The 26,042-nt window shown below is 36.7% G+C and overlaps 6 non-coding genes across 6 annotated transcripts; 3 read left to right on the top strand and 3 right to left on the bottom strand.

The window, feature by feature from the left end:
• Nucleotides 1-2,209: 2,209 nt before the first annotated feature.
• Nucleotides 2,210-2,350, bottom strand: LOC115921741. Its single transcript, XR_004063086.1, has one exon. It is a non-coding gene; the product is annotated as a U4 spliceosomal RNA (small nuclear RNA).
• A 1,657-nt stretch (nt 2,351-4,007) lies between these two features.
• LOC115921754 lies at nt 4,008-4,148 on the bottom strand. Its single transcript, XR_004063096.1, has one exon. It is a non-coding gene; the product is annotated as a U4 spliceosomal RNA (small nuclear RNA).
• Nucleotides 4,149-5,632: 1,484 nt separating this feature from the next.
• On the bottom strand, nt 5,633-5,773 carry LOC115921742. Its single transcript, XR_004063087.1, has one exon. It is a non-coding gene; the product is annotated as a U4 spliceosomal RNA (small nuclear RNA).
• Nucleotides 5,774-7,145: 1,372 nt separating this feature from the next.
• On the top strand, nt 7,146-7,286 carry LOC115921751. The gene has a single exon (XR_004063095.1). It is a non-coding gene; the product is annotated as a U4 spliceosomal RNA (small nuclear RNA).
• Nucleotides 7,287-8,869: 1,583 nt separating this feature from the next.
• On the top strand, nt 8,870-9,010 carry LOC115921749. Its single transcript, XR_004063092.1, has one exon. It is a non-coding gene; the product is annotated as a U4 spliceosomal RNA (small nuclear RNA).
• A 1,923-nt stretch (nt 9,011-10,933) lies between these two features.
• LOC115921748 lies at nt 10,934-11,074 on the top strand. The gene has a single exon (XR_004063091.1). It is a non-coding gene; the product is annotated as a U4 spliceosomal RNA (small nuclear RNA).
• Nucleotides 11,075-26,042: the final 14,968 nt, after the last annotated feature.

Raw genomic sequence — 26,042 nt, 5'->3', positions numbered from 1 at the left:
TGATAGTAATATTTTATTTGATGTTTCTTTTGTCAATTTATGTAACTCCAGTTCATGTGTATTTTTAGAAATAAAATAATTACAAAATTCTTTCCCTTATTCTCTTTTCTGTTTGTTTTTGTTTTATAGTGACCCGCAAAATATATATCTGATCATTTATTTTCTGTTTTTGTTTATATGGTAATTACCATCGGATAGAAATTTTAATGTGTGGTGGATTGAAAGGGCGCAAATAAAATTAATAATATTCTAATTTTCACCTTCAACATCATTATCACAATCATCAAAGTCTTCATCGCCATCACAATCATTATCATCATCCCCACTATTAACATCACCATCATAATCACTGTCATCATGATCATCGCCATCACCATTGCCATCATCATAATCACCATCAGCATTATCACCATAGCCATCACGATCATTGCCATCACCATCATCATTATCACCATAGCCATCATGATCATCGCCATCACCATTGCCATCATCATAATCACCAAAGCCATCACAATCATCATAATCATCATCCTAATCACTGTCAGCATTATTACCATAGCCATCATCATCATCATCATCATAATCACCGTCAGCATTATCACCATTGCCATCATCATAATCACCGTCAGCATTATCACCATAGCCATCACCATCATTATAATCACCGTCATCACCATAGCCATCATGATCATCGCCATCGTCATCATTATCACCATAGCCGGTTAAACAAAAAATATATTATTAAGACTACTACTAATGATAAATAATTATAAATGAAATTGGACTAGGAATAACATTTCCATTTTATAATATTCATATTTTATTTATAAACTGACTTTGACATGTATGTTGAGAACTTGAGACCAGTGAAAAAATACACGGGGCTCAGGACGAAATAGCCCCCGAAATGCCCAAAAGAGCCCCCGAAGATCAGAAAAGAGCCCCCATAAATTTGCATAGAGTTCAATGCAAAACAAATTTTAGAGGGTTATTTTTATGCAGGCAAGCTTGAAAAGTAGCCCCCAAAAAATAAATATTATTTTTTCCCTGCTTGAGACCATTACTTGCATAACATGTGTCGCTGAGAATAAAAGTATTATCAGAGTAAAACATCTTTAAATTGTATTACGGTGACAGTTCAATCAGTTTTTTTATTATAATAAATGCTTTGTTCATGTAAAGCTCTGGAATCCCACCTTCGAAGTATAGTCTTATTTGACTGACAATTACGGTCATATCCTGTTGCAAAATAACAGTCCGTTATTTCGTGTACACATCTTCTTTTAGATATCAATATAACTGAATATATTAAATCGTGTCAAACACGCATAAAACTACAAATCGAATTGATATACTCCACAGGATTAGCTTGAAATTAAGCATTTTTAGTTAATATTCCTTTTTACATTTTACCAATCTCAAATTGCTTATTGAAGCAGCATACTAACAAAGCAGATACATGTTTATTAAGAGACGTATTTGAATTACAATATGAATGTTCCATTATTTTCTGGTTGTCCTAGTATAAGCTTACCTAATTTTTGTCATTCAAATAAGGCTATAATTTATTCACGCACTCACTGATTGTTGATAAAATGTGCTTCAGTGAATAAGGGAGGTGAATAAAACTGACGTTTTTTACTTTACTGTTTTGCTTTAGCGCCATCTGTTAAGAAAGAAATTGTACGATGTTGACCATGGCACCAGTCTTGAAAGAAAACGATTTTTGAGGGAGGGAGGATTTAAAAGATAGGGAAAGATGGAAAGAAAACAAAATTGGGAGACTGACACAGAGATTAAAAGGGGGAATGGGGGAAGAAAAGAAGGGTGAATGATGCGGGGAAGGGGGAGGAGGGGGAAGACCTGTGTTTTTGTTTTCGTTGGGGGGGGGGGGGGGTCATCATGATGCAGTAGTGATATAAAATGTGCTACATTAAAATTCAAATTCAAATTAAATATTGAAAACTTATTAAAGCATGTCATAAAGAATTATCATCCAATCAAACAAAACAAACCAAGATTGGCATTGTGGCAAATAGAAACAAATACGGCAAAAAGAAAAATTAAACAATGAAAACGCCGAATGAAAGCTAGAAATATAAACAAAAGGGGGAAAACGATAAGGAAGAATAAATGGAGAAGAAAGAGAGACAGAGAGAGATATAGAGAGACACAGAGAGGGTAAACTTTCTTTGATTTTATTGTAAGATCTCCTTGAAGATCTGGAAAAATTGCTACAGCCGACGGTATTTCACGTCGTCAGAGCGGGGTATTGGGATAAGTTTTCAACTAGCAATAATCGCGCCTCGGATAAACCTCATTGGCTACGATACTGCCTCTGCGCAAAGATAACTTTAACCTACTTTCGCGAGGAATACTAGGGTTTACATTGTAACGTGTCGTCATGGTGAAAATAATATATAAAATTCGTCATTCATTTGATTTTATTGAATACCTGATAACACAAAACCTAATATTTCTAGTTGAACTGAATGACATGGTATTAAAGAAAATATTAAAAAAGCACTAAATACTAGAATTACACTACTTAACTTAAAATGCAACTTTTCAAAGGAAACACGTCGGTTTATTTCACCTCCCTTATTCATCGAAGCACACAATCAGTGAGTATGTGAATAAATCATAGCATTATTTGAATGACAATTACGGTCATATCCTGTTGCAAAATAACAGTCCGTTATTTCGTGCACACGCTATAGTTTTACATTTCATAACTGAATATATTACATCATGTAAAAACACGCATAAAATGTACAAATCAGATACAAATTACTCAGGATTGGATTAAAATAAAGGATTTTTAGTATATTTTTTTTGTAAATTTTACCAATCTATAATTGCTCATTGAATCAAATTACTAACAAAGCACATACATGTTTATTAAGACGTATTTGATTTACAATATTACTGTTTCATTATTGTCTGGTTGTCCTAGTCAGCTTACTTAATTTTTGTCTTCAAATATTTATTTTCAAGATAGAAATCTTCGAAAGTGCATCTTTTGGGAGAGCTATTATGACACACAGTGTACATATTGCAAAGTTTAATCGATCTCCACATTTACTTTTAAGGTGTTTTATTTACCCCAAGTTGGATGTGCACAAAAGGCAAAAAAGTCCCCAAGTTCCATTATGATTCAAATGAAGTATATCAGACTTGATTTGCATTTGATCACGTGTACATCACACCAATGTAATAAAGCTAATATTAATATAACATAAACTTGAATTTGAAGACCTGCTTATAAATTGCTCTCTATTCAGGCCTTTGCTGTTTTGCTTTAGCGCCATCTGTTGATTAAAAACAAAATGTACGATGTTGACCCCCCCCCCCCCCCCCCAAAAAAAAAAAAAAAAATGTGGCACCAGTCATGAAAGGAAACCATTTATTTTTGGGAGGGTGGGGATTGGGAGCAGTTGAAAGAAACGTAAAGATGGTAAGAGAACGAAATTGGGAGACTGACACAGAGACAAAAGGGGAGGTAGAAAGAAAATGGAAAACAGAAAGAGAGAAGGACAAAGAGAGGTGAATGATGGGTGAAGGGGGAGGATGAAAGACATAGGTATCTTCTTCCTTTGGGGTGGGGGCGGGGGTGGGCGGTGAGTGGGGAGGGGTCATCATGGTGCAGTGGTGATATAAAATATGCTGTATTCAAATATCTATTGAAACCAGAATCCTGACAAAATGATCATCCAATAATTAAACAATCAAACAAAGCAAAACCAAGTTGTTATAAACAAATACGGCAAAAATTAAACTAACAAAATGAGAAATTAGGTTTCAAAAGGAAGAAGAAGAAGAAGAAGAAGAAGAAGAAGAAGAAAAGAAGAAGAAGAAGAAGAAGAAGAAGAAGAAGAAGAAGAAGAAGAAGAAGAAGAAGAAGAAGAAGAAGAAGAAGAAGAAGAAGAAGAAGAAGAAGGGAGAGACAGAGAGTGAGCTGGGGTTAAGAGAGTGTGAGTGATCTTTCTTTGATTTGTATTGTAAGATCTCCTTGGAGATCTGGAAAAATTGCTACAGCCGACGGTATTTCACGTCGTCAGAGCGGGGTATTGGGATAAGTTTTCAACTAGCAATAATCGCGCCTCGGATAAACCTCATTGGCTACGATACTGCCTCTGCGCAAAGATAACTTTTACTTACTTTGGCGAGGAATAATACGGTTTTAGTTGAAGCATGTTGTTATGGTGAGGTTAATATTTAAAAATCGTAATTTATTTGCTTTAAGTGCAATTATGATAGGACAAAATTAAATATATCTACCTGAACTGAATGAAAACGTATTAAAGAAAATATTTAAAAAAGCAAAAAGTACTAGAATTATACTAAATAAAATTAAAATGCAACTTTTCAAAGCAAAAACGTCAGTTTCGTTTACCTCTCTTATTCACTGAAGCGCATCTCATCAACAATTAGTGAGTATGTGAATAAATTTTAGCCTTATTTGAATGACAATTACGGTCATTTGTTAACATGCATCAGGATGCTTCGAATATCCTGTTGCAAAATAACGCTTGTCCATTATTTCGTGCACATAATTATCTAGTTTTACTTTTCAATATAACTGAACATTATTAAATCGTGTCAAAACACACATAAAATATACAAGGCGAAATGACAAAATACACAGGATTTGCTTGAAATGAAGCATTTTTAGAGCAAAAACTTTAATTTTACAACGACCTTACTTGCTCATCGAAGCATATAGGCCACTGACAAAGGGAATATTTTTTTAGAGAGACTTATTTAAGTGACAAAATGTCTGTTCCATTATAATCTAGTTGTCTAAAATATACCGGTGAGTTTTCTTCAAAGGTTGTAAACATACATTTTCAAGTTATAATAAAAGTATATATTTGGGGACAGCTATAACGAAACACAAAAATCATCACCTATTTACGTTCTACATGCATTTTTTAAAAACTATTTGGTATGTGCACGAAAAGCAAAATAAGCCCCAAAGTTCCAATAATTATGATTCAAATGAATTAGATCAGAATTGATTTGCATTTTATCACTTGCACAGCTTCATGCCTATGTCATGAAACTAATAATGTATGTAACATAAGCTTGAATTAGTAAATTGCTCTATGAATGCCTTGCCTATTTTGCTTTAGCGCCATCTGTTGATAAAAAAGAAACTATACGATGATGACATGGCCACTAGTCATATAAGAAAAAGTGTTTTTTTGGGGGGGGGGGGGGGGGAGGGGTGCAAGAAAGGCAAACAGGGGAAATTCAAATTCATATTCAGAAATTTATTGAAATCAGAATCCTGTAATAAAAGGATTATCATGAAATTAAACAATCAAATAATACAGTACCAAAAAATATATAGCAAAATGGTAAAAATTAATCAATTAAAATGATATACGAGGATTCAAAAGGAAGAATAGACGGAGAAGAAAGAGAGAGGAGAGGGAGAAGGGGAAGATAGAGAGCGAGAAAGATAGAGATGGCGAGAAAGGGGTAGAGAGAGGGGAGAGTGAGTGGGAGAGAGAGAGAGAGAGAGAGAGAGAGAGAGAGGCAGACAGAGAGAGAGAGACAGATACACACAGAGAGACAGAGAGATAAAGACTGAGAGCGTGATCTTTCTTTCATTAATATTGTAAGATCTCCTTGGAGATCTGGACAAATTGCTACAGCCCACGGTATTTCACGTCGTCAGAGCGGGGTATTGGGATAAGTTTTCAACTAGCAATAATCGCGCCTCGGATAAACCTCATTAGCTACGATACTGCCTCTCCGCAAAGATAACTTTCTCTCGCTTTTACGAAGAATACCAGGGCTTACATTGTCACATGTTGTTTTGGTGAGATTATTATTTAAATGTCGCGAATCACTAGCTTTTAAGGCATGATATTTTAACACCAAATCAAATATTTATAACTATTTTTCCCGTATCAAAAGAAGCGTAAAATAATCAAATTACACTGATTAATTTCTTAGAGTTAATAGGTTAGAATAAAGCATTTTTAGAATAAAATCGCATATTTTACCAACCCTAACTTGCTCATTGAAGCATATCACATGGGCACATTTAAAAAAGGCAATTTGTGTAATATAGTCAAATTTTATGCACACATCTTTGTTAAGAGCCTCGTTACAAATAATTTCATTCGCTTGTTACAAATAATTTTATTTCAAAAGTCAGAATGCGAATGTCATACACACTACGAACATGACTGACAAAGAAAGCGGACACAATATACAGTTCCTCAGGTAGACAAAGGAACATCCGTTCACTGCTATTATGTAAAAATGTGTAGAACAGGTGAATATGCATGTAACACATTTTTACATAATAGCAGTGAAGGGATGTTCCTTTTTCTACCTGAGGAGCTTTATATTTTGTCCGCTTTCTTTGTCAGTCATATTCATAGTGACAGGGACCATGTTTGTCCTACCTAGCAACAATTAAAGTGAAGACAAAAGAAATCGCATGGCACTGTGACTGTTCCTTAATTTTCTGAACATCACATACAATGAGTTATGTTTAAGTATACGACATAAGCATTGGGTATTTAAAACTAACGAAAAAGTAAATCTATTGAGTCAGATAACAACAACCTCAACTATCGACATTCACTATGCACATTTTGCGAATTTTTGTATGTTTTGTCCCTCAAATGCTCTGACTAGAAAAGTTAGATAATTATAGACTATACAGGAGATACAGAGAATATGAGTATAGAATACAGAAATAAGATAACTTAAAAATCAATGTGCTCTGAACATAGTCCTACTTAGCACCCAAATATGAACAATTGGACATCTGAGGTAATCACGTTTGCGAACAATGACCCTTATTGTAATCCATAATAAGGACATAAATTATGCACATCGTTGACGGATACGATTCAGTGTATAAAGGAGGTGGACGATATCGACGTTTTATTTTGAAAAGTTGAATTTTAGACTAATTCACTGAACATTTCTGGTACATGTCGTTAGTGTATGCATTTGTTTTTATTCAAGTCGAGTCTGTTCTCGGAGAATTATCTGATTTGGATTGAACGTATTTGTGTATGAAAGCTTATAAATGATGACTTTAAAAAAAATTATCTCACCGTAACATTAAGTTACAATGTGAACCTTGGTATCCCTCACGAAATCAAGTTCAAGTTATCTTTGCGCAGAGGCAGTATCGTAGCCAATGAGGTTTATCCGAGGCGCGATTATTGCTAGTTGAAAACTTATCCCAATACCCCGCTCTGACGACGTGAAATACCGTCGGCTGTAGCAATTTTTCCAGATCTCCAAGGAGATCTTACAATTAAATCAAAGAAAGATCACCGACACTCTCTTCACCCCCCTCTATCTCTCTTTATCTCTCCTCCTCCCCCCCCCCTCTCTCTCTCTCTCTCTCTCTCTCTCTCTCTCTTTCTCTCCCTCTTTATCCATGCATCTTACTCTCTCTCCCTATCCCTCATTTTCAATTTTCTCCCTTTACTTTTTAGTTTCCTTTTCATAAAAAAACTTTCCTTGCCTTTTCCTTTCTACTCAACTTCTTTCTTAGTTGGTTTGATTAAAAATGTGCTCTATATGCCAAAATAATGAATCGCTCATTTCGCGTATCTTATATTAACGCCAATAATAATAATATTACTGATATAAAGTGCACCACTACCTAATACACTGCATGTCCTACAATTTTCTTTTCTTTTTTTCAAGAAATATATATTCTGATATATGTCATCCTAGTATTTTTTTATTACAATATTGTGAAAAATGGCAAAATCGTGGATGGAAAATTTAATAAATCCTCAATTATAATAATTGCACATTGTCCAACGTGTCAACATTGTACCAGTGTGCACCTCCTCTAAACCCCCTTCCCCCAAATAACTTTCGTGACGGGTGCCTCTACCTACAGATGGCGCTAAAGCAAAACAGTAAAGGCCTTCATAGAGCAATTTACCATAAACAAGGCCTGCAAATTCAAGCTTATGTAGCATAACATTATCAGTTTCATCACATTGGTGTGATGTGCACATGATAAACTTAATCTATGGTCATATTCGAACATGGGGTCTTTTTGCCTTTCGGCCGCACACCAAAATGAAAGCAATTGTCAGGGAGTAAAGAAAACACCTTGAAAGTACAGGAAGGAATTTAGATAGATTGCAAGATTAATTTTTGTACTTGCCGTTAAGCTGTCCTGAAAAATGTAATTTTTTATCTTGAAAGAAGAAAAAAAAAATCTTTGAAGTAAACTTACCTGTATAATTATGACGACCAGACAATAATGGAACAGACACATTGTCATTCAAATAGTTCTCTAACGAAACATTAATGCATTTTGTTAGTATGGTACTTCAATGAGCAATTTAGGGTTGGTAAAGTAGAAATTTGTTAAAACTAAAAATGCTTCGATTCTTGGCAAACCTATGGTAGTTAATTAATCAACTTGTTTATTTTGTGTGTCTTTTGATACGATGATCAGTTGTATCGAAATATAAAACTTGATATGTGCACGAAATAACGCACCCTTTTGCAACAGGATGTTTGTGAATAACGACCACGATTATCATTCAGATAAGGCTATAATGTATGCACATACTCACTGATTGTTGATAAGATGTGCTTCGGTGAATAAGGGATGTGTACATAACTGACGTTTTTACTCTGAAAAGTTGCATTTTAATTTCATTCAGTGAAATTCTAGTACTTGTTGCTCTTTTTATATTTTCTTTAATACGATTTCATTCAGTTCAATTAGAAGTATTATGTTTTGTGTAATCAGGTATGCAATAAAATCAAAGAAATTACGAATTTTAAATATTAATCTCACCATAACGACATGCTTCAACGAAAACCATTGTATTCCTCGCAAAATTCATTTGGATTTATCTTTGCGCAGAGGCAGTATCGTAGCCAATGAGGTTTATCCGAGGCGCGATTATTGCTAGTTGAAAACTTATCCCAATACCCCGCTCTGACGACGTGAAATACCGTCGGCTGTAGCAATTTTTCCAGATCTCCAAGGAGATCTTACAATTAAATCAAAGAAAGATCACCGACACTCTCTTCACCCCCCCCCCTCTATCTCTCTTTATCTCTCCTCCTCCCCCCCTCTCTCTCTCTCTCTCTCTTTCTCTCCCTCTTTATCCATGCATCTTACTCTCTCTCCCTATCCCTCATTTCAATTTTCTCCCTTTACTTTTAGTTTCCTTTTCATAAAAAAACTTTCCTTGCCTTTTCCTTTCTACTCAACTTCTTTCTTAGTTGGTTTGATTAAAAATGTGCTCTATATGCCAAAATAATGAATCGCTCATTTCGCGTATCTTATATTAACGCCAATAATAATAATATTACTAATATAAAGTGCACCACTACCTAATACACTGTCCTACAATTTTCTTTTCTTTTTTTCAAGAAATATATATTCTGATATATGTCATCCTAGTATTTTTTTTATTACAATATTGTGAAAAATGGCAAAATCGTGGATGGAAAATTTAATAAATCCTCAATTATAATAATTGCACATTGTCCAACGTGTCAACATTGTACCAGTGTGCACCTCCTCTAAACCCCCTTCCCCCAAATAACTTTCGTGACGGGTGCCTCTACCTACAGATGGCGCTAAAGCAAAACAGTAAAGGCCTTCATAGAGCAATTTACCATAAACCAGGCCTGCACATTCAAGCTTATGTAGCATAACATTATCAGTTTCATCACATAGGTGTGATGTGCACATGATAAACTTAATCTATGGTCATATTCGAACATGGGGTCTTTTTGCCTTTCGGCCGCACACTAAAATGAAAGCAATTGTCAGGGAGTAAAGAAAACACCTTAAAGGTAAAGACCAGTTATGGTCATGCGATTGCATTGTGAGAGAAACGTTGTGGAATCGATCAGAAAAGGTTGATCATCTAGCATCTAGCATCTCCAAGGTTCTAGAATCATCAAAATGATAAGAAATTTGGCCCATTCTTTGTAAAGTTACAAGCACTATACACAGAAAGATGTATATGGGACTACCCTATATCTCTCACAGACCATGAGAGAAACAAATTTACCAAATATATGAATTAGTAGGCAGTTTCCTGGCAAATTTTTTATCATCATGTATTAGTCAAAACATATTCTTTCACATGATTGGTAATGAGAGCTTCCATTCATTTTTTGAAATTGGGGCGTTTCCGATACTGGTCTTTGCCTTTAAAAGTACAGAAAGGAATTTAGATAGATTGCAAGATTAATTTTTTACTGAAAAATGTACTTTCATTTTTTATCTTGAAAGAAGAAAAAAAAAAAACCTTTGAAGTAAACTTACCTGTATAATTATGACGACCAGACAATAATGGAACAGACACATTGTCATTCAAATAGTTCTCTAACGAAACATTAATGCATTTTGTTAGTATGGTACTTCAATGAGCAATTTAGGGTTGGTAAAGTAGAAATTTGTTAAAACTAAAAATGCTTCGATTCTTGGCAAACATATGGTAGTTAATTAATCAACTTGTTTATTTTATGTGTCTTTTAATACGATGATCAGTTGTATCGAAATATAAAACTTGATATGTGCACGAAATAACGCACCCTTTTGCAACAGGATGTTTGTGAATAATGACCACGATTATCATTCAGATAAGGCTATAATGTATGCACATACTCACTGATTGTTGATAAGATGTGCTTCGGTGAATAAGGGATGTGTACAAAACTGACGTTTTTACTTTGAAAAGTTGCATTTTAATTTCATTCAGTGAAATTCTAGTAGTTGTTGCTCTTTTTGTATTTTCTTCAATACAGTTTCATTCAGTTCAATTAGAAATATTATATTTTGTGTAATCAGGTATGCAATAAAATCAAAGAAATTACGAATTTTAAATATTAATCTCACCATAACGACATGCTTCAACGAAAACCATTGTATTCCTCGCGAAATTCATTTGGATTTATCTTTGCGCAGAGGCAGTATCGTAGCCAATGAGGTTTATCCGAGGCGCGATTATTGCTAGTTGAAAACTTATCCCAATACCCCGCTCTGACGACGTGAAATACCGTCGGCTGTAGCAATTTTTCCAGATCTCCAAGGAGATCTTACAATAAAAATCAAAGAAATATCACTCACACCCCCCCCCCCTCCCCTCTTTCTCCATCTATCCTATTTCCTTCTCTTTTCCTCCCCCTCTCTCTCTTTCCCTCCCACACACTCTTTTTAAAGAATATGCATTTTCCTCTCTTTTCCCTCTCTTTCTAGTACCACCCCAGTATTAATCCCTTTCGCCGTCTGCCCCCCTCTCTCCTTCTCTGTCTCCCATCTTCCTTTTCTATCTTTAAATTAAAGATGGCACTGCTTCACGTAATCCAATAGCGCGCCCAAGACGATACGCCACTGTAGTTGGAATATGACTACAATCATTATTGTCCTCCTATATTTTGCCAACTTTGCCTGTGTGTCACTGCCTTATTCTTACATTAATTGATTGAATATTGCACCCAGAGGGGGCCTATAATGGATTAACCCTATACTCATTATATCTAGCTCAAGTGCATGCAGTAACTCAGACCAGAGAGAAGATCAACAACAAAACGCGGAGCTAAATCTGTCCCTGCCGTCTCATTGTCCCTTTCCGGCGCCCAAGGCAGGGAGGGAACATTACCGCGATCCGGATGCTGCCTTGTCCAAATCGTGTCGAATCTGGCAGCTCTGGTGACAATAACGAACAACTTCCAGATCATCCCTGGGCACTGTGTGATGAGCAACATTTACGTTATGTGACAGAAGATCCATGTTCTGTTCTTTGTTATGACATATGCATTTAGCGTTAAGGGAGTTGAGAGGAGCAGAAGAATGGAGAGATGGAGATGGGGAGAGAGAGTGAGAGAGAGAGCGAGAGAGTGAGAGAGAGAGAAAGGGAGAGAGAGAAAAGAGAGAGGGAGAGAGAGAGAGAGAGAGAGAGAGAAAGAGAGAGAGAAAGAGAGAGGGAGGAGGGGGGAATGGTGGTATATGGGGTACATTTAAGGGAGAGTTAGGGAGAGGAGGAGAGAGAGGGAAGAGTAAGGGGGGGGGGTCGACAGAGAGAAAATTGACGGACTGAAATGGGGAGAAACGGGGAGATAATGAGAGTAAGAAAAAAGGAGCGAGATAGGGCAAAGGAGATGGTGAGAGAGAAAGGGGAAGAAAGTGAAAGGGGAGATGTGGGGAGAGAGGCATTTAAAAAAATATTGTTTTTTCATTATTCATTTCAATCCGTTAGTAATAAAGGCACTTAAAAGATCAGGGTATTAATGTCAGCACAATTTCCCTTTACAAATCTTGAAAACATGACTTAAATAACGAATGGTGGCTCCAAGTTTGATTATCATGTCTTTTTCTCAATTTTAACCGGTTATTGGGACTTCAAATAAATTCGTAAGGAAGCATTTTCATAAGGAATCTCGAAAGATCATGAATCTGAAGTCTTTTCCGACCAGCAACAAATTAGTGACAGCTTACTCTCTTGTACATGTCAACCTAAATGATGACATTCCAATGGCAAACATTAATCAAATCCTTCCACACATCTTATCTCCAATGATGTCCTTCTAAATGACATCGTAAGAAGCAGAAAACCAAAGCCAGGGGCGTCGATAGACCATTTTGAATGATGGGGCGGGGGGGGGGGCACATGGGAAATATTTGTTTTACATGGGGGTGCTGATGGGTGCCTTGTCACTCCAAAATCGTAAAATAGTCTGACAAGCATGAATAACATTACCAAAAAAAAATCACGCATTAAGGTTTCCTTTTCACTCAAAAATTTGCTTACAGTGCCCTTTCACTCGCTCTGCAGCAAAGCCTCCCCCAAAAAATAAAAAATAAAAACTTAGGATGTCCTTTTTACTTATTTGCAGTAAGTTTCTAGCAAGCACTTTTTAAAAAATGTGTCTACATAAGTAAGATTCAAACTGTTTGAATTGTTTGACAAATAATTGGCTAAAAGTAACTAAAAGTAAATATATCCAATTGGGATGGGTCGCCACACCCTTCGCCTCCCATATGCCCTTGGACGAACCTGAACGGTAGGGAGAAGGAATGGAAAACGGGGAAGAGGGTGACAAGAGATAACAAGAAAATGAGCAGATCTCAGGAAAGCAACATGGGGAGGGAGTGACATTAACATTTTCCATGTTGTATAGGAAACGGAGACATCTATTGATTAATTGAATAAAACAGGAAAAATAAATGTTATAAAAGGGTGAATAACAGGAAGTATAAGAACGCGGTGGGCATTTGGAATATAAGGAATAGCATGAAATATGAGAGAATTGCCTGAAATGAACGAGAATTCAGAGTAAAAGACAAATCAAAATATAACTATTAATAACGCAACAAGTCGTTAAAAATTAAAAATCAAATCATAGTAAGGGTGCTCATTCATCGGTGACAACCAGTTGATCAGGGGCAGCATGTCGACATTGACAATTGGTACTAATCGAAAACATGGGGAGAGAATTATTTCGCACCTTTGCCCCGTGTCGCAAAGATAAGTTAGCAATTGATTGCTATTTTGTATTTTACCCTAACGTACAGTCAATGTTGTAAGCTTGTCTAAGGCCATACATAGCAACAATTAATTCATGCAGATTGGATTCCCAGTATTGTCGTTCATTCATTAATAGCAGGTTAATGGAATATCTTGTCATTAGGTCCCAGGAAAGAAACATCCATAAATTTGAATATGTTAGTAAACCTGTCTATCGCTATAATCTTTGTGTTAAGCAGGGCTCAAACTTAGCCGAGTTGAAGCCTCGAGTTGTGGCGAGCTGGCGCGATCTTATGGCAAGCCGTTTTATCATTAATACATATTTCTTGATATCACGAAATCGAATTCTTGATATCAAGAATTACCATTGCTTTACAACGTAAAATCATTTCTTGATATCAAGAATTGACATCTAGATATCAAGAAATATGTATTAATGATAAACGGCTTGCCATAAGCTCGCGCCAGCTCGCCACAACTCGAGGCTCCAACTTGGATAATATAAGTGGGAGCCCTGCTTTACGGGGCCCAACTCCTTGCAATATGATCATTAGTTAAACTTTAAAATTAACTAAATATTCAGAACCTTGTTGCATGCTCTTCAGTAATCAATTATCGAACTCATGACATCTGCTCATGAAAATACTTTCAAAACTATTCGTTTAAACTGTGAAACTTCCAACTGATGTTTCCCGCAATTGTGTATATGACTGGCACGTGCTAGTACACCAACCAATAGCTCCAGGCGTTTTTTTATTCACCCAAATATCGCGGTCTAATCTTGTATACGTGGATTGCGTCCCCGGGTTTTCCCGCTAAAATTTGGGGCAAGGCCGCCCCCATAGCCTCTGGATACTCGAGATTATGGGCCGATAATTCGACTGTTAGTTTAACACAACCGCATCGGTTCCTTTGGATATATGAACGGGATAGTCCGTTCGGAAATTGACTTTACAATTGGGTCGATGACCTGTGGAAGCAAATCAACGTCTGCCTTTTTTTTGCTTGCATGTACCAGACACATCAATGTGCATACAGATTTTTCAATAATTTTCTTTTGAAAATAAAAAATACATCGCAGCCATTGTCTGAATTTGGGCATTTATTTTACATCATACAGAAATACACATTGTATCTTGGCCCCATTGCACAAAACTTATCATTGAGGGTAACTTTGCCATCAATGGTAACTACCATGGCAACCATGATTTTGATTGGCTGTTGAGCCCTGTTACCATGGTAGTTGCCATTAATGGCAACGTTACCATCAATGGTAAGTTTTATGCAGCGGGGCCCAACAAATGAGTGAAAATTTCTCATTTAACAATTCTTTCTATCTGTATGTACATTTTTGTTTGAATAATATTCAATGAATTGATAACAAAATAATGATAATTAAGAATATGCACTGTATTATTATCAAGTTTGGGTAATATTTTTTTTTTCTTTAAAAGAGGGCTAATTTGCAGATAAAACCGAACTTAAATTATAAGAAATTACCTGAATACAGCTATTAAAAATGATAACAACAATGGGAATAATGATTCCATTCATGTTTTGCATTGATACAATTTTTGAACACAAATTGTTTCTTAAGGTATATAATCATCGTCAAAGATATTTATGACGACTGTCGTGACGTATTAAAATTACATATTCTGATAACTTCGATAAATGACGCAATAAGGTGATCTTTAGGATGGGATGCGCATCAATTAATGGAGAAGATTATTTCCTCCCTGATTAGATTCGCAAACCATGGCCTTCCACATCACAGGCAAGGCCAAAAGTTGAGCTGCAGAACGGTGATAATATTATGACAGACACCTGTCGCAGTCAATGAGATTATCTACATTTATTTTCTGTCGTAGAATATGGAAACATACTTGATCAGATGTATTTGCAAGAGCCAAATTGATTTGATAAGAAGCGAAATAAGATACTGATAATACTTTCTACAGACAAGCATTGATGCAAAAGTCATTTAAGTCATTTACAAGGATTAAAATTCATTTGTCGTTCTCATTTGCTTTTGAGACAAGGATGATAACTAAAATTTAAAGCGTATTCATGCAACCTTTTGCTTCTCCCTATTATATAGTCGTTTTTTTTATATTACTGCTTTTTTATTCATTAGTTTTAAAGGGACTATGTCCCATTTGCAGGCCAAAAAATGAAAAAGTTAAATTCCAACTGCATTTGAAAGATAATACTAATTTAGAACTTCCCTAAAAAAGGTGGGGCTTGAAAATGTCTTCAAGTGGGAAAATAACGACTATCAGTTGTCAAATCGACTTTAGGGCTATAGAGCCCAAAATTAATAGTCTTGATTTTCAGACAATTGTACCGAATGGTCATACGTTTTATGCTGCACAAAGATACAATCAGTTTAATCTTGGCCATCACGAGAAGTGGGTTATTGATGTAGACAAATGCTCATGTACCCTTTACAACTCTTTTCATGTATGTGATTAACAAAGAAAAAAAAAACCAGTCAGTCACTCAATAGTGTCTGACAGTGAAGTCTAGCAAGTTAACGGTTTTCCTTGCATAATTTGAATATGAGGACACTGCTAACGTTTAAATTTCACAGATAGGACATACATGACATATTCATAATTCCTGCAAAGTTCTACAGTATTTGAGGTTGGCTGCAAAAGGGACATAGTACCTTTAAAGGTTCCGATTGGGTTAGTTTACGTTCATTATTTGTTTATAGGGTAAGGTATATTGTTGAATCCAGGAATATAGTTGAGAATTCGACTACTGTAGAAAACTAAACCCGGAGCCATACTGTTTGCCGGTGCATGCTTCTTTTATAAACTCGGATCTGAATAAACAATAATAGGCAGAGCCAGATCCGGGATTTTGTGGAAAATGGGGGCGGGGGGGGGGGGGGGGTGCACTTACGAATAATCACTGACAGGGAAAACAACAGCAACGACAAAGAATTGATGTCGCATTTTAAATGTGAATTACATGTTTAGTATATCATAGGGGCACGAAAACCCAATGGGCACAATTTGTGTTTTTGTACTCAATATGACTGTGTTTTTTTTTGGGGGGGGGGGGGGCGGGTATGGGGCCGGACGTGCTCTCCCTACATCATCCCGTAAATATATTTATAGGGGTCATTGTAGTTGGTCAGTGATGTCTTTGTACTTTATTCTTGCCTTTTCAGAGGTCATTTTCGTCCTTAATTAAGACAACCCGGAAGGATGTACTTATAGATGGCTTAATTAATAGCGCGTATTGATGGCATGAAAAGTGTAAAAGCGCTCGGAGCATAACAATTAAGATTCCTAATCACACAGTCTGTACAACAGAGTTGAAATACATGTCAGCCTATCCGACATGATTTAATACGGAGAGGCAGACATATGGTAAAACAGTTGGCCTGTAATTATGTTTATGCGGTTTCGATATGATTTAATAATAATTGTGTTACATTTTATTGTTTGCCATATAGACAATGATCTTTAACAGTGGTAGAGGATTGGTCCAGCCGTGGAGGGGGTACTGGTAGGGGGGGGGGCAGAGCCATCTATAAACAGATGTTTATAGATGGCTCTGGGGGCGGGGGGGGGGGTTACCAGAATTACTGAGCGAATGTAATGTGAGTAAACATGGCAATCGAGTGAGGGGGTGGTGTGAGGGGGAGGGGATCGTTTCTTCTTTTCCTTGTCTACCCCCCCCCCTTTCCTTCTTTCTGTCGCGTTTTCTTCATTACTGTTTTTCCTTTTCCGCCATTTTAAAGGGGGCATGTATCTCGTACCCCCCCCCCTCCTTACCCTCCATGTATACGCCACTGCTTTCCTATTGCAGATAAGTCATGTAAAGTCAAATTACAAACGGAAAAGCATTATCAAGTTGTTTTCTTTCTGTATTACGGTCACCGGCCATGGGTAATCATACCGAGACCCTGAAGGTTTATCGGCTTATATTAATGGTGATTAAGTTGGAGATAATTCATTAACTATCTATTACTAACATAGACATAATTTATATACAAGTTCCTACACTGCTACTATTGATACACATGTCCACATCCATGATAGTTACGGTTCCTGAAAAAGGGCTAATGGGGGGTCGTGGACTGAAATTTAAAAATAATTAGAATAGAGACAAACGAAAATTAGTAACAAAATATGTCCACCCCCCCTTAAAGAAAATGAACATATCAACATCAATACAGTCATAGGAAAAGACGTGAATTACGTTAAAAAAAGTTAAATGCACGTATCGGGATTTTGGAAGTCCCCTTCTCCCCTCTCCTATTTTAAAATCATGGATTGATGACTGTCTATTAGGCATACACGGTATACTTAAAATATTTAACACTGATTCGCAATACAACCATTTTAGTTGTCATGGAAACGTCTAATGCTGGGCGTGTCTTCTATCATTCCGCTAGAAAACAAGGGCTGCGCCCTTTATCACGTGCTATGAAGCGGACCAATGCCGTTGCCATGGTAAACATGGGATCCAGTAGCTTGAAAAACTGGACAACGGTATTCCATGTTGACCTTCAGTTTTAAAGGCGATATTAACCTTTAAAGAAAAAGAATATCTTATATGTGTGTGTGTATATATATATATATATATATATATATATATATATATATATATATATATACACATATATATATCTATATATATACATGTATATTAAGGGGGCGGGGGCTATGATGTAAAATCAGTAAGATTTGTGACGGGCAATAGAAACCAAGAAACACCGTGTGAAGATATTCACTCAATGAATATGACTTGAAGATTTTAAAGTTATCTTTCTTCACATTATTTTGTTTGCAAGACATACGAAAGAAATAGAAACAACAAAAGACGATTATTTATTCATTCATTCCTTTCGATTTATTGAATGAAAATTCCTTGTTAAAACAGTCAAAAGACTGATTCAAACAAAGATTACATAGTTGCTTTGTTCAAAACTATACATATATGAAATAATCTAATAACTTCACAATAATTGACAAGAAACAAAAAATTGACATCAGAAGTGAAGAAGAATCGTTCAACATATTGCAGCTCAAAATGATAACAAACATAAACACATTTCTAATTATCAAATAGAGAGAGAAAAGGAGAAATGAAATAGGACACATTTGATAGAGAAGAGAGAGAGGAAGAAGAGAGATCTGTTGATAAACATGAAAATATAAGAATACCATTTCATTTGCTCATAGTTTACATTCGAATTCTAGTACAAGCACGTCAAGTAGCGTTGAATTGTTGGTACTCATATAATTGCGAAAACAGATACAAATACATGTGCTATGTCAGTTGATTGCAATTTGTCAACGTCTTTTGGACGCTGTTTTGACAAAACGAGATTTCCCACATGATAACGCATAGTATGAAAACAAGTTTGTCATCACATTAAAAGGATGCGGAATCATGCTTTAATGTTAAACGGAAAAATGTGGGCGGAGCATCTGTACAAGTCTTCAAACTCAAAGCATGATGGGTAAGATTGTTGTCTTCATGTTTTGTGACGTCATACTACTATGAATAGTTAATTGATCATACAAAGATATTTTTGATCTCTTTGTTTAGACAGAGGTATGAGGCAAGACAGCTGCAGACAAATAATTAACTTGCACGGTCAGCTGTGTGATAGATATATTCATAGACGTCTACATAATAGGAAGGTTACATATACAACGTCCTGAACATTATTGACCAGTCAATGGTGGTCATTGTGGTTTGGTGGTTCGCCAGTGATGAAATCGTATACAGGCAAGAAAAATACTGCGGATGTTTTTATTTGCATTGGATTATGAGGGAGGTAGGGAAAGTGGAAGGGTAAGGGGGAAGCGAAAAAGAGAGAGAGAGAGAGAGAGAGAGAGAGAGAGGAGAGAGAGAGAGAGAGAGAGATAAAGTGAAAGAAAGAAAGAGAGAGAGAGAGAGTGATAGAGATTTTCGCCATTAGATTGAGGGCACGTGCCCCCCCCCCCCTCGGTATCTACGTCATTGGCAGTGAGTAAGATGGTTTTTGTTTTTTATATTAAAGGGAAAAAAAGAAGAACAAAATATTGTTTTTGATGATTGTGATAAAAATGGCGGAGTTCAAGATGAGATATGCCGACAGAAAACTGGACCTCGTCCAGAACTAGCCACAGGACCGGGGGAAGTCCATCTTCCTTAGACCAGCGTGACCCTACGGAGAAGTGACCCTCACTATTTCAACCTTATTCAAGTGCAGTCTGTCACAATGTCAACCTTCGGTGCTACCTGAAATACGTATTTTACAATTATTTTTGGTTTCTTTGGGGCGGAGGGGGGCGGATGATAATAAATATCAGTCCACTTTTAAATCAAGCAGTTGCTTGATGGATTGATTGATCAAAAGCTAAAATGGGAGAGTGAGTGAGTAATTGATTGATAGGATAATTGATTGAATTGTTTGATTATTGACCGACTGCTTGTCTGGTTGATTACCTGTCTAATTGATTCACTGATTGTTTGATTCACTGACTAAATGACTGAAAGACTGACTAACTGGTTGACCATTGAAAGTTAAATGTAAAAGATTAATTGATTGACCACTTTTAAGTTTGAAAACTCGGCTGGTTTATTAATTAATTTATTGTTTGAATGCATATTTGGTTGGATGGTTTTAGTATTTCCAACACCCACTCCCTCTTAAATCGGAAAAAGTATAGCACTTTATGATTAGGGATAGAAGGATAAAACCCAAGTTCTCATCACTTTCATCCAAGTTCCATTTTGCCTCGGATCATCTGTTTCATTCGAAATTATCATAATTTTTATAATTTCACTTTTCGATGCATATTTCTTTGATCTTTAGACGATATTTTCATTTCCTCACCTTTTATATTTCAACATGTTTCAATTCGTCAGGACCACTTTCAAACGTTAATAAACTACTTATTTTGACATTCCTCTTCATTTGAATTGACATTTCAGCAGAACTAGATTTTCACGTAATATACCTGAGAGGATTTCACAAAGACTTAGATCAACTTTAAGTTGGAATTAACTATGGCAGGTCGTAATGCCCGTTCATGCCATTGGTTGCTCTCACCACTATGGTCTTTTTTCCCTTCAATAATGAATTAAAAAAAAAAATAATTCTGTAGATTTGTGCCCATGATTTGTACGTCCCTTGAGAGACCAATGTCAGTAAATGGTGAGAGCAAACAGTGGCATGAACGACCTGCCATAGTTAAGTCCTACTTAAACTCGATCTTAGTCGTTGTGAAACACCCCCTGTTGTATTATAATATACCTATAGTATTTCATATTTTGATCATTCTAGCTTGCAACCCTGTACTGGTCCTCTCTCGTCATTAATTATATCATACTGAGCCATCTCAATGACTACATTCTCTTTGGCAAACTTTCAAACTCATGTCAAAACCTGACTCTATCTACAAAGGAATCTACAACAGACAAACATCACTGGCAAATTCCATCCGTCTAAATATGTCTCGAAATTGAGTAAGAATGACGTTTTCTAGAAATACAGTACTTGATTATGAACGATCATATTGCTTGTTGGACGAGTGGTAAGGGCCCAACGTAGCATCAACCGATGTCCATAATAATCGCAATATTAATGTAACTAATAATGCGAAGAAATAATCTCGAATTCATATTGATTTAATCAACATGTCTCTATTCGGAATGTTCCTTCTCATGTATTTCAACAAACGTTATGCTGGCTTGAGAATGCGCTAATAGACGTCGAATCGAGGTGTTTATTAATTTACGAGATGTTTCCCCCCCCCCCTGATTTCCCTGTGTTTGTGTTGGCAAACTTTTACTATTGTTACTATTTAAATGTCAAATACTCAGTCGAGGGGAAGCACGCGATTTATATTTACCACAGGCAAATGGCAGAGGTAATATTTGGGTACCACACCGTGCCAAACAATATTGCCAGAATATATAGCTTCTCCGCCAAGACAACAGCGTAAAAGATGAAAAGTGAATTTTGCTATTTGACATGACATTGCCTGAAGTGCGAAGACGGATTATTTGATATTGTTGATGCATACAAGAAGAAAAAGGAGAAGAAGAAGGAGGAGGAGGAGAAGAAGAAGAAGAAGAAGAAGAAGAAGAAGAAAAAGAAGAAGAAGACGAACAAGAAGAACAAGAAAAAGAACAAGAAGAAGAAGAAGAAGGAGAAGGAGAAGGAGAAAAAGAAGAAGAATAAGAAGAAGAGACGAAGAAGAAGAAGAAGAAGAAGAAGAAGTAGAAGAAGGAGGAGGAGGAGAAGAAGAAGATGAAGAAGGAGAAGAAGAAGACGAAGAAGAAGAATGAGAAAAGGAGAAGAAGGAGAAGGAGAAGAAGAAGAAGAAGAAGAAGAAGGAGGAGGAGAAGAAGAAGAAGAAGAAGAAGAAAAGACGAAGAAGAGGAAGGAGAAGAAAGAAAAACACTGGCCAAAAACAGTGACCAAATCAACGCCGACGATAAATGACAAAAAGAAGAACAAATAGAAATAAATACGAAAAGCCCCCCCCCCCAAAAAAAAAGCATTGTGTGGATAAGGTTGATGATAACACTGAACAGAACAAAACTAAATAGAAAGGACAGGCAGAAAATGGAAAGAAGGCAACGTTTATTAACGTAACAGGTTAAGACCCTCTACATGCAATCTTTTAAAGTATATTATGATCCGGATTATGAATACAAGGAAAAAGATGACGCTCGTCATGATTGTATTCATTACAATAACAAAAGATGAAGAAAAATGATTCACAAAGATGAATAAATACGGGGAAGTCAAGTACTATGAATGGAGGAAACGAAACAATCCCCATTACATCGTCCTTGGTACGCCTTATGCTTGTCCACCCAATTTTCGTCACCCATCTGACCCGTGACCCGGACTCTCTAGGTATAGGACTCCCGAAGGGGGTATTCCAGCGAACTTGATGACCAATCTCCATTGACCATTACTGTTATGCCATGGTCAAGGGGACGAACAGTCAATGTTAGTCATAGAGATAGTTTATTATGATGTATTGTGATCATGATTGGGAGTGAAATGTGATGGGCCGAGACGCTTCCGATCTTTCTGCCAAAACAAGATGGGCAAGATGGATGGATCGGTATGACTAGGTGATGATGCGATCCTGATTCACCTGTATACGCTTTGAGTTCATTGACTGCTGTCAGAACGGAACGTTATATCCTCTTTATTTCTGTCTGTCTGTCTGTCTTCCTCTCTTTTCTCTCTTTAATTCTTCTTCACCCTCTCTCTCTCTCCTTATCTCTCTCTCTCTCTTTCTCTCTCTCTCGTTCTCTCTCTTTATCTCTCTCTCTCTCTCTCTCCGACCAACTCCCCGTATCTCTAAAAACAAGTCAATCCTGCTCAATCGTGATTGATCGTACATTCTCGTAAAAGTCCGTCGGTCAGTCACGTGACGTCGATAAAACCCGAAGCCATATATCCGGGTATCGGCACTGGTGAGAGATACGAACAAAATACATGAAACCGCGCAGATCCTGCGCAGTGGAAGCAGCGAATAACCGTTTCTTATATATTAAATCCCACAGAGCCATAGATCGGCATTATTATGACACATCGAGCCCCATGACAGTTTATTCCGATCCCTGATTACTTTGCAGGGGCCTCCATCCTACATCGATTTGAAAGACAAAGGAACTACCGTTTGTACGCGTTTTGACATACATTTATGTCAAAGATTATGTCAACAATGTTTTGAATAAACTTGAACTTGGAGAGCTAATGCATCCGTATGGAATTCATGTTATAAGAGTTAGGGTATACATTCCAAACCATACAGTGACTAATACGAACGTTTCTGGATGGAATAAAAACACCTGTTTTAAACATACCCTTTATTGTAAAAGAAACATTAATATCAAATAGCCTACATGATGGCTGGACGTTATTCATGTTAAATGCATTCGTTAATTTATACGCAATAAAATAATTCTCATAAACTCGACACAATGGTTTAATTGTAAGCTCAAAACACTTTCTAGATAAAAGTTTGTATCCAAACAAATATTGGAACAAAAGGAGAAGGGAGAGCCTTGGCTGAAGAATACACCGTTTCCCCCTTTTAGTTAACGGGTTATAATTTACTGGTTATAAGCCTCACAACCTTTGTCATGATGTTATTCACTCTTTTGTTTTAAATGAACCTTTATAAGAGCTAAAAAGAGCGCTACAAAATACAACCGTGTGCCTTCATATAACTAATGTACAAATTCACCTGTTTTTCTTCAGTGACGTCAGGCTATTAGTTTTGGACGTCATTAAATCTAGTCACTTCTATTTTGACACAGAAACATTTTCAATAGCTTATGTTGAGTAGACTGATTCAGAGTTAGGCCTAATTAGTAGGCTGACGTGGAGTTGTTTGTTTTTTCATTTAATTTTTCAAACTTTCTAATTCATGTGGAAAGTGTATAATACTTGAGATAATCATAAACTTACTGGAGATTTACACATTAAATTTGCGGTATAAAACTTTTTGTTATATGCAAATTTGTAAACCAATAACAATTATGATAAATAAATGTCATTAAAAAATGTTTGTATTTCGAAAGGAGAGAGAGAGAGAGAGAGAGTCGCACACACACACAACAAGAGAGGGAGAGAGACAGAGACACCATCATAGAGATACATAGACAGAGAGAGAGAGAGAGAGAGAGAGAGAGAGAGAGAGAGAGAGAAATAGAGAGGGAGGAGGATGGGTTCTAAGAGAGAACGAATAATAATAAGCAAGCAAAACAAAAATCCATTCATACATGCACATCTTCAAATTTTAGGCTTTGACTACTAGTCATGTGACTAACCGATCATGTGTTGCTAACTTTTCTTAGCTTTTAAATTACCACTGCTCATGCGCAGATCGACGAAGAACACATGAAGGAATGCGGTTTAATCATACCTTCCGGTTTGCAACCAAGAGGGAAAAGGATCGAGGTCACTAAAGAAGAAACAGTGATGAAGAAGAAAATCCGAGCTTAAATTTAGACTTCAGCTAATAATAAGACGGCATAAGCTCAAGTTGGAACGCCGCAACGTGATTAGAACGTAATAAGTCCAGCTGTTAAGATTTCCGTAAACAGAAATGCAGGCAGTTGTTGCGCATCGGTTCGCCGCTATCAAGGGCATAGGAGGAAACATGTCTCTGGCAGCGCGTGGGTTAAGAAACGTCTGGAGTTTCGGTGGCGTCCGCGGTCTCCAAATGCTACCTTGTGTTGAAGATGTTAGCTATATTGGGGTTAGACCTGCCGTTAAAATGTCTCCTAGGAGGGCGTTGGCTGTGTCTTAAATACACAGGTGAAGATGATAAAGAGAAGGAGGGGGAGGAGGGGGGGGGGGGGGGGCAGCGGGGGCAGCGGGTGCCCTCATGCCGGCCCTCATAAAATATCACTTCGTAGAGGTGCCTGTTGTTAGATAAAGTTTTGAAGTTTTCTTTTTGTTTTCCTCTGCTCATTAATTTTTCGGCAAATTGTGGACAAGTGCAGCACTGTTGCACAACACTGCTCCACCTTCAAAATGGTTTGTATGTATGTGTGCGTGCATGTGGTGTGTGTGTGTGTGTGTGGGGGGGGGGGGGGGTTCTTGTGTACTCTCCCCTCTTGTCTTGTGAATTGCCATTTGGTCCAATTTCATTTTGTCCAATACCCATTTCGCCTTACCGAATTTTGTCTGAATTCACTTAGCCTTCTCTCCAAGAAGTGAAGTCTATAATAGATTTGTCTTATATCTTTTTCCTTACCCATTTGTCAGTTCATTATTCATTTCTTCTAATTCATTTGGTCTAGTACCTCTTTAATGTGTTAAGACTATATTTGTCCCAGTCATTTTTGATAGAAAAAATATGGCCTAAAACCACATGGGTTTTGCCACAGGACCTGAATAGTAGACAAAATATATTACGCCCAAAAAAAGTTGTTCAATATCTTGAGGATGAAAGATATATTTATAATTTTATCTGTTACGTACAGATTTTTTTTAGATCAAGTGACAGTCACTTCAATTTATATTTGTAGGGGCCTATGAACAAATTGAGAGCATCACAATTTTACCAAGTAAGTCGATCATAGGCCTATGTAACTTTATGATAGTTTCTTTGTTATTTTGACTTTATCCAATAAAGAAGCCTGTGACGGGCTAAATAATATTTAAAAAAGGAATTATGCAATCGATAAAAAGATTGGTAGCCCAACTGGTCACGAGACCAAAATCCTAATTAGACCTTGAAAATCGGACAATAAGATGATTAGACCTCGTGGTCTATCGATACCTGGTTTGGATGAAATGAATTTGGACGAGCTGGATACCAGACGAATTCGCGTTGGACGAAATGGCAGTAGACGTACTCTTGAGCGAGTTCTGATCCCTCAATCTTTTAGATTAAATTTTCAACCAACATTTTTACTTTTGATATGCAAACTTTTTAATGCGCTACGATAGAATCAGATTCCATTTACATAAAAACTGATAAATGAAGGGATACAACAGGCTTATATCTTCTAGTTTTATACTTGCCTGTGTTTTGTGTT

This window comes from Strongylocentrotus purpuratus, unplaced genomic scaffold, assembly GCF_000002235.5.
Source record: "Strongylocentrotus purpuratus isolate Spur 01 unplaced genomic scaffold, Spur_5.0 spur5_contig_816, whole genome shotgun sequence".
NCBI classification, from domain to species: domain Eukaryota; kingdom Metazoa; phylum Echinodermata; class Echinoidea; order Camarodonta; family Strongylocentrotidae; genus Strongylocentrotus; species Strongylocentrotus purpuratus.
The sequence above is the reverse complement of the archived record's forward strand: the minus strand, read 5'-3'. Positions and strand labels throughout refer to the sequence as shown.